Source organism: Lynx rufus, unplaced genomic scaffold, assembly GCF_022079265.1.
Source record: "Lynx rufus isolate CCGP_SWC_20201006 ecotype Redwood Valley unplaced genomic scaffold, mLynRuf1.p SCAF_19, whole genome shotgun sequence".
Lineage (NCBI taxonomy): Eukaryota > Metazoa > Chordata > Mammalia > Carnivora > Felidae > Lynx > Lynx rufus.
Window position 1 is genome coordinate 14,567,628 of NW_025814833.1, and position 9,617 is coordinate 14,577,244.

At 51.5% G+C, this 9,617-nt stretch overlaps 1 long non-coding RNA gene across 2 annotated transcripts; it reads right to left on the reverse strand.

The window, feature by feature from the left end:
• Positions 1-4,399: 4,399 nt before the first annotated feature.
• Positions 4,400-8,408, reverse strand: LOC124514022 (uncharacterized). Of its 2 annotated transcripts, XR_006962564.1 has the most exons (3): positions 7,082-8,408; positions 6,293-6,375; positions 4,400-5,226 (listed from the first exon to the last, which is right to left on the reverse strand). It is a non-coding gene; the product is annotated as an uncharacterized LOC124514022 (long non-coding RNA). The 2 variants fall into 2 exon arrangements; XR_006962563.1 differs by having other exon boundaries at positions 6,293-8,408.
• Positions 8,409-9,617: the final 1,209 nt, after the last annotated feature.

A 9,617-nucleotide genomic window follows, 5' to 3' on the forward strand; every position in this document is an offset into this window, starting at 1 on the left:
GGCTGCGAGAGGTTAGTGTCTCTTTCTAGAAAGTTTGGATAAGGGGCAAGGTATCGAGGTCAGTCCGGAAAACAGGGGAACTTCCCTAGTGAGGGGCTTCCAGGCGTCCTGAGGACACCTACCCGGGGAAAGAAATGGTTCCCTCTTTCCCTCCTTTCTACCCCCTTCCTCTCTCCTCTTTGAGTTCATTCATTCATTTAGTCGCCAAACCTTTACCAAATGCTTAAAGGCTGTGCAGGACTACGCCCTGGGCATACAGGGCTGAAAAGACACAGTGCTTGCCCTCGGGAAGCTCGTGGTTTCCTGGAAAAGAAAGACAAATTGCCTGGGAGTCAGGCATTAATGGAGGCTCGCACAGGATGCCGTGGGGTCACTGCCTGGAGACCCGGGAGCGTCACGAAGGTGGTGCCCGTGGGGTTGGGTCTTGAAGGACGAGTAAGGGTTTTCCAGGAAGATGGAGAGGAGGAAGGCCCTTCGGAGCGGAGGGAGCAGTAGCAGCAAAGGCATCGAGTTGCCATGGAGCATCGCAGGATTTTAAGCTAGGAGAGCAGCACGAGCAGAACGATTCATTCATCGACTCAGTGTATGTGCCACGTGCTACGCCAGGTGGTGAGGACCGCGGCAGTGAACACAGCAAGTGTTTAGACTCGTGGAGCTTACATTCCAGTTGGAGAGATCAACGTGGAGCAAAGGTAGGAAAATCAAGAGGGGGCGGGTCTACAGAGGGACCAGAAGAAGCTATTTTTTAAATTAATTAATTATTCATGAATTCATTTATTTTTGAGAGAGAGAGGGCAGGAGAGGGGCAGAGAGAGAGGAGGAGAGAATCTCAAGCAGGCTCCACGCCCAACACAGAGCCTAAGGCGGGGCTGGATCTCAAGACCGTGAGATCACGGCCTGAGCCGAAATCAAGAGTCGGACGCTTAACTGACTGAGCCACCCAGGCGCCCCGCAGAAGATGCTATTTTAGACACAGGAGGCCTCCCTGACCGAGTGACATTTGAGCAGGACTGAATGAAGTGAGGGGGCAAGCCTCCTGAATCGATGGGGAAAGAGACACCAGGCAGCGAGGACTGCAGGTTGGAAGCATGCTTGGTGTGGTCAAGGAACAGCAGGTGGGGTGGGAGTGGTGTTGGTAGGAGATGGAATGGGGGAGATAGAGGAGGGCCTCGTGGGCCACACACGGTAAGGAGTGGAGATCTCACTCTAAGTGGGATGGGCGTGTGCGCTGAGACTTCGTGTTGGGGTGTGAGAGAGTGAGGCATTAGGACGACATAAAGGTTTTCACTCAAAGCAACCGGAAGGACGGAGACGCCATTAAAGGGTGAGGAGGAGACGGTGGGGGTGGGTGGAGCTCAGGAGGACTTCAGTCTGGACGTGGTAGGTTTGATGGGCCTGTTAGATCTCCAAGGGGAGCTTGTTGAAGAGGCAGCTGGATCTGTCCGTCTGGAACCCAGAGGAAAGTTGAGGGCAGCGGGTGTCCTTGCAGAGGGGACGTTTAAAGACCTGAGACCAGATGAGGTGCTTGAGGAAGTGAATGTACAGAGAGGTAGTCAAAGGCCCTACCCCCAGGGCTCTCCAACCTCCAGACTCTAGAGGATGGAGGGAAGAGAAGGCAGAAGGCACCAAGGACTGACTGGTGAGATCAGAGACAAATCAGGAGAACTTCGCGTCCCAGACGCCAAGGGAAGCGAGGGTGGCAAGAACAGAGCGATCAGTTATGTCAGATGCCACCGAGAAGCCAGTAAGATGGGGACTTCAAACTCGCCATTGGATTTGAGAGCAAAAGAGGCCATGAATGACCCTGGCACACTCCTGCTTCATAGGCATGCGATCTATGCACTTGGACAGGGCCCTGTTCTCAGCAGGGTCCTGCACTTGCTTTAACGCTTTTCTGCAACCATCTTGAAATTCTTTTATTTATTTATTTGAGAGAGAGAGAGAGAGAGAGAGAGAGAGAGAGAGAGAATTCAAGCAGGCTCCATGTTCAGCGTGGAGAGCCCGGTAAAGGGCTCGATCCCACAACCCGGGGATCCTGACCTGAGCCGAAGTCAAGAATCAGACCCTAAACTGACTGAGCCACTCAGATGCCCCAACCATCTTGAAATTCTTAAATAACTTTTTATACTGGGTCGAGTGATGTCCCCTCTCCTAAAAGATATGTCCACCCCAAATGTGACCTTATTTGGAAAAAGGGTCTTTGCAGATGTAATTAAGGTAAAGATGTTGAGATGAGATCAAATTAATGTGGGCCCCAAATTTAATAGCAGGTGTCCTCAAGAGAGAAAAGTGGGGGAAAGACCCACAGAAGGTGATGGAAGGATAGAGGCAAAGATTGGAGTGATGTATGTACAAGCCAAGGCATGGAACACCGTCAGGAGCTAGGAGAGAGGCGTGGAACAGGGTCTCTTTCAGAGTCTCCAGAAGGAATCCTCCCTGCTGACACCTTGGTTGCCCACTTCCGGCCTCCAGGACTAGGAGAGGATAAATTCCTGTTGTTTCAAGCCACCCAGTTTGCGGTAATGTGTTACAGTAACTCCAAGAAACAAATACGCTTTTGAACAAGGGGCCCCACGCTTTTACTTTGCACTGGACCCTTCAAATCATGCAGCCCACCCTGCCTTGGCAAATGTGCATTCTGAGGCTTGGTTAAGTTTACTGGAATGTGTTCAAGAAACAATGGGAGGTGAGGAAGTAGAAACTGCCAGAAAAGACAACTCAAAATCCAGAGAGTCTTCCTGCAAAGGGGGGCATGGAAATGGGGTGGTGGGGGGATGGGGATATGGGGTCAAGAAGGTGTGTGTGTGTGTGTGTGTGTGTGTGTGTGTAAGTAGGCTTACACCCAGTGTGAAGCCCAGTGCAGGACTTGAACTCACAACCCTGAGATAAAGACCTGAGCTGAGATCAAGAGTTGTATGCTTAGAGTGCTGGATGGCTCAGTTGGTTAAGTGTCAGGCTCTGGGTTTCAGCTCAGGTCACGATCTCACAGTTCGTGGGTTTGAGCCCCGCGCTGGGCTCTGCGCTGACAGTGCAGAGCCTGCTTGGGATTCTCTCTCTCCTTCTCTCTGTCACTCCCATGCTCGCTCTCTATCCCTGTCTCTCTCAAAATAAATAAAGATTTTAAAACATTGGACACTTAACCCACTGAGGCGCCCCAGGTTGTGGGTGTTTTAAAGAAAAGAAACGGGGCGCCTGGATGGCTCAGTCGGTTAAGCATCCAACTTCAGCTCAGGCCGTGATCTCACAGTTTGCGTGTTCCAGCCCCATGTCGGGCTGTGTATCGACAGCTCAGAGCCTGGGGCCTGCTTCGGGTTCTGTGTCTCCCTCTCTCTCTGCTCCTCCCCCACTCATGCTCTGTCTCTCTCTGTCTCTCTCAAAAATAAATAAACGTTAAAAATTTGAAAACAAAAATTTTTTAATAAATAAAAATTTTTTTTAATTAAAAAATAATTTTAAAAAGTGCGAGGAAACATTACAGCATACTTGAATGTGGATGGCAACGTTCCATTGCAGGGAAGGGGTTAATAATGCAGGAACAATAGGGGACACTTGCTGAAGCAAAGTCCTCGAGTACTTGTGAAACTGAACACAGGAAACCTTATTTAAAATGGAATGGGGACGGGTGCCTGGGTGGCTTAGTGGGTAAAGCATCCGACTCTCGGTTTCGGCTCAGGACATGATGTCACAATTCATGAGTTCAAGCCCCACCAGGCTCTGCACTGACAGCGGGGAGCCTGCTTGGGATTCTCTCTCTCTCTGTTCCTTACCTTCTCTCTCTCTCTCTCTCTCAAATATAAATAAACGTAAATATAATAATAAAAAAGTGAATGGAGTCGGGAGGCCAGAAGGGGGAGCTCTAATGCCCTACCACTCCTCATCAACTGCAGACCCAACACCATCAAGGGTACCTGGCCTCCTTGCCCGGCAACAAGCTCAGCCAATAAGAAAGTAGCACAGCCCGGCCAATGAGAAACCGCCACCTCCCTTTCAGTTTCCTCCAATAACTTTAGTTCAAAGCAGCCCCTTCCGACTTCCTTTTTCTCTATAAAGTAGCATTCCTCCCCTCCCCCGCTTTTAAAAGATTTTATTTCTAAGTAATCTCTACACCCACTGTGGGACTTGAACTCACAACCCCAAGATCAAGAGGCCCGTGCTCCTCTGACGGAGCCAGCCAGGCGCCCCTCCTCTCCTTTGATCTCTCTCCTCACTTGCCTCTATTTTGTCCCCACCCCCCCTTGCAGGCCCCGAGTTGTAGTGACTCTGTTTCCAAATAAATTCATTTCACTGGTATAAAAGGTAACTGTTTCACTTTGAAGGTCGACATCCTTCAGAGGCGAATCCGTGGCAAGTTTTGTCTGTTCACACACACACACACACACACACACACACACACACCATGTTTTAATCCGTGTTTTTGTGTCTTATTTGCATTGGTGCATCCACACCACACAGCAGCACCAGGACGGCACCAAAATGCTTACCAACAGCGTTCCTGTCCATGATCTCGTCTGAGCCCCACAAAAGGCCTATGAGGCAATAAAAATAGTTCCTTTCGTGTCCATTTTTTTTTTTTTTCAGATGAGAAAACAGAGGCTCCGAGAGGTTAAGGAATCGCCCCAGGTCACACAGCTGGTGACGGGCAGACAGCCCCAGGGCTGCGATCACAAGGAGTTCTTAGCCTCTCTCCCCGGCTGCCCGTTTTGAGCCAGTCTTCGAAGTACGAGGAATGTGGGTAGCAAGTTCCTGAGACACGTCCACCCACAAGTTTGGAGAGCAACGTCTCTGTGGGGACTGGCGGCTGCTTCTCTCTCAGCGGTGATCCAGGCCAGCCCTTGGCAGGACTCCCTCCCTAGAGCTGGCTTCAGAGCCGTCCAGCTGGCAGCCAGCCAGGCTCACAGAGAGGACCCGATTGGAGTCAAGACCCCTGTGAAGGGCGCTGTCGGCACACGGGGTCCAGCAAGCTCGGGAGGGACAGACGGCACAGGCGAGGGCTGCCTCGAGAAGCACGAGAATCCTCCACGGGCCGCTGCGCAGGGGTGGGCAAGGAGGGGAGTGGAAGAGTGCCTGGGGGGCAGCGGCCGTTGAGTTGAGGCTGTATCAGGATGGCAGTTCGAGGTGCTGGTTGAAGGAAGGAAGTGACAAGCCGAGCTGAGTGGGAGGAGTGGGTAGGAGGGCAGTCCAGGCTCTGGAGAAGAGAGCATGTGAACCTTCCTCTTTGACATTGAACTGAGCAGAAAAATGTCACGTTAGGGCCCGGAAATGGCCGAAGGGGCGCAATACTGATTCCCACCGCAGCCTCCTCCCCTCTCGGGAGCTGGGGCCGTAGGGCACGGTGGTGAGACTCGTGCCGTCCCAACCTGGTGACACATAGACTTGGCACTCGGTGTTCAGTCACCGAAGTCAAGATCAGGAGCCCCGAAGTCCCATCCCTGGAGGAGCTGCGTGGCCCAGATGCTTCAGGGGGCCAGACGAAGGACAGGGCCAGGTGCGGGGCACCTGTTACAGCCCGTCAGGCAGGAAGCAGGGGGAGAGGGGCGGGCTCGATCCTGCTCCCTGAATGACAGCTGAAGAAAGCCAGCCCCAGGGAGAGGACAGAGGAGCCCGTGGTCCGCCAGGGAGGTCAGGGCTGAACCGGGATCATAAAACAAAACCAAATCCGGCCCCCATTAACTGGAGGCTCGCCATGCCACCCGCCTACAGTGCTGTTATAAGCATGAAATACAATAAACTATGATATCAATAGCAGTAAGAATAACCACCTCCTTGCATTGAACACCTGCTATGTGCCAGACATTGTCCTAAGCGCTTTTACAGGCAAGAAAAGAACTCCTTTGATAGTCACCACCACCTTGAAAGTAGATTTTATCACTGGTATCACCCTCCGTCTATAAATGGGGAAACTCATTCGTGTAACATGAGACAGAGGGCCCGGTTTTTGCAAAGAGCCCAAGGGTTCCTGGATGGCTCCTGGATGGGGGCTGGGCGGAAAGACCAAGCCATAATTAGAAGCTTGGAATTTTCAGCCCACTACCACCCCACCCCCCATCCTCCAGAGAGAAACAGGGTTCATAAGTAATGATGCCTGCACGAGGCAGCCTCCGTGAAATCCCAGTAGTAGGGGGTTTCGAGAGCTTCCTGGTGGTGAACACATCCACACCAGCAGAGTGACACATCCCAGCCAGCTTCAAGGGGACAGAAGCTCCTGTACTCAGGACCCTCCCAGTTCTCCCCCTGTGGATCTCTGTCCATCTGGCTGTTCACCTTGTTAAACAACAAAATTTCAACAGAGTACCTTTAAAGATCAAATCGGGTTTCTTCAATGATGTATGAATCAGGCAGCATCCCATCTGAAGGATAGAAAGGAGCTCCAAGGATCTGTACAAAACGGAAGGCTTTTTCAGGCAGGAAGGGAAAGAGATCAGGAAAGGGCAGAGTGCCTCGCCTTTCTTTGGGGGGCAGAAAGGATTTCTGTGGCAGATTACCTCCCTAGTGCTAACCAGGTAGTTCCGGATGGACTGGTTAAAAGTCACGTTCCTGGGAGACACTGATTCTGTAACTAGGTCAGGTATTAAGTCTTGGTTTGCTGACATGGGGATTAGCACAAGTGACTCCATTTGGGGCCTGCTGTCTCCTTGTGAACAATCCATATCCTCCATCATATCCTTTCACAGACTAGTAAACATAAATGTTTCCCTGAGCTCCTGTAGCAAATTAATCTAACCCAAAGACGTTGTTACCTGTGATCTATAGCCAGTTGGTCAGAAGCACAGGTAACAACCTTGCATCACAGACTGACATCTGAAGTGTGTGTGTGTGTGTGTGTGTGCGCGCCCGCGCGCGGGGTGCGGCCTTGTGGGACCCGGCCCTTAACCTCTGGGATCTGACGCTATCTCCAGATAGATATTGTCAGAATTGAATTAGATTGTAGGACCCCCAGCTGGTGTCACAGAGAATTGCTCGATGTGCAGGAAAACGTCCACACATCTGGTGACCGGAAGGGAAGTGTTTTGTGCGAGCAGCAAAGGAGACTCACAGGGAAGAAACACAAGGCAGGGGAAGAACTGGGTTTTTCCCTTCGTACCGTGGGGGGAGGAAAAATAATTTTCCCTCTACTCTTCTGCATACATGGCTCAGATGCCCCTGTAATAAAAAGACAAAACAAGCAAAAGTTTATTAACATGTATCCCTCTTGTGTACGTGGGAGAGACCCAGGAAAACTGAGTAAGTCCCCCAAATGGCCCAAACCACCGCCTTAAATAACTCCAGTTAAAGACAAAAGATGTTGGGCTGGGGGGACAGAGGGGAGTAGCTACAGAGGGAATAACCCTAGTCCCTTTTCCTTCTGTAGAGACGGAACGGCGTTTTGACAGTGGAGATTTGCAAGAGGATGTCACCTACCTCCGTTTTGACCTCAGTCGGTACTCCTTAACTGATTAAATTCTTTCCGGCTTATCCCTTAGCTCAGGCAAACCACCCCGTGGGCAGAGCATCCCCTGATGGGAACTGAAACTACCCCCTCAAGCAGCGAGGGCTGCCCCGAGCCACCAAGACCCCCACCAGTCACTGACCCTGAGACGGTGATGGACCTGACCTTTCTTGCCCACCTGCACATACCCACTGACCTTCGTCCCACATTTTCCTTATATGAACCTGGAAGGATTTTCAGCACTTCGGAGACAGTCCTTGAGTCACTGTCACCCTGGTGTTTGCCTCACTGAAATAAATTCCTTTCTCGTCTCCCCACCACTCCTTGCTCTGCCTTTGGATTTCGGAGCGGCCGAGCCTGGTCTGTTTGGGACCCCCGGAGCCAGGTGGTCTCGTACTCCTGAGCCCCGGTTACAAAGAGCTAAGGGGCCTGCTCCTGAGTGATCTTGCCCCACTGATGAGAACAAGAGGCGGGGGACATGTCGCCAGAGGCTAGAAGCCCCATCCTGTCGGATCTGTTGTCTTCAGGCAGCAGAATGGAGCCTCCCCCACGCTGGGCCTGGGGCGGGGGTGGGCGAGAATGCTTGAGAAAGACTCCCTGTAGGTTTGCTATTTGTTAACTCCAATCTGTGTGATGGTGTTATTCCAATCCCTTAGTCAAGTGAGAAGGACGTGGCTCCTTCCATGTCTACAAGGACAGATTCCCAGGACAAGTCTTAGGAGGCCTAAGGCAGCCTTGCCCAGGATATCAGCCCACAGGGACACTGTTTCTATAGCTGGGGAATCCACACCTTCCATCCCACAGAGGCCTGGCTGAGCAGCTGGGGGGCCTTGGCTCCCCCAATAAGAAGTCAACTCTGTGAGGCAAAATGCTCTATTTCTCTATCCCCAGCTCTTAAAACAACCCAGCAAGGGGTGCTTTGGCGTCTCAGTCGGTTAAGCATCTGACTCTTGATTTCGGTTCAGGTCATGATCCCAGGGTCATGGGATCGAGCCCAGTGTTGGGCTCCGCACTGAGTGTGGAGCCTGCTTGGGATTCTTTCTCTCTCTCTCTCTCTCCCTCTGACCCTCTCTCCAGCTCTGTCTGTCTGTCTGTCTCTCTCTCTCTCAAACAAACAATAAAAACAACCCAACAAAGGGTGGGTGCTACATAAACATCATGTGTCAAGTGCACGGGGTTGGGGGAGGGGTGGGAGCAGGAAGGGGCGCAGTCCCGGAGGCCATCCGCAGATGGGAACCCTAAGAATGGCTTTTGGCACTTAGATGAGTCCTTCAAACCTCTTCTGTTTACTCCCTGGAAGCCGTTGCCACATTATCATTTTTAATGGATTTCATTTTTATTTCTTTTAAATCCCACAAAAGTGATACAGGAATACAGTTTCCTTGGGGAAAAAAGGCAAACATTACACATATGACTAAAGTCTTCCTTGACACCCCTTCCCCATCCCCCCGCCCACTGGGAAGTAACCCTAGTTATCACCGGGCTGCCTTGGCTTTGGTGTGATCCTTCCCAAGACAGCTCCGTGCATTTGCATCCATTTGCATGCATATATGCAGAATAGAATGGTGCCTAGTGGGTGTTCTTTTACATAAATTAGATCACACTATTCTCGTTGCCCTGCAACTTGCGTTTGTCACTTACCAGTCCGTCTGGGAGGTTACCAAACATTTATTGAGCACTTACCTGTGCCGGGCACCGTCATAGGAGCTGGAGAGACCTCACCACACAAAAATTCCTGCCCTCCTGGAGCTTCCTTTCTAATGGTCAATGATAACCATATTCAGTGAATAAAACATATCGTGTGCTGCGTGGTAACGAGTCCTAAGGAAAAAATAAAGCAGGGAAGGGAAAGGGGGAGGGAGGAGATGGTGGAGGGGGGGGAGAGGGGGCTGCCTTTCTAAGTAGGATGGTCAGGAAAGGCGTCACTAAGAAGATCTCAAGGCGGTGGGTGAGCAAGCAAGCAGACCAGATATCTGCAGAAAAGAGCATTCCAGGCCAGGAGCGTGGCCGGCATAGTGGAGGGAGTAGCAAGGAGGTCCGCTGATTCCCGGAGCAGGTTAAATGGAGAGAATAGTTGGGAGGTGAGGACTCCGGCTTTGGCTTTAGTAACATGGAGCCATCGGGCGGTTCTGAGCAGAGAGAGGACGTGATCTGATTTATGTGTTACCGGAAAGTGAGAAGCAGCCGGCTT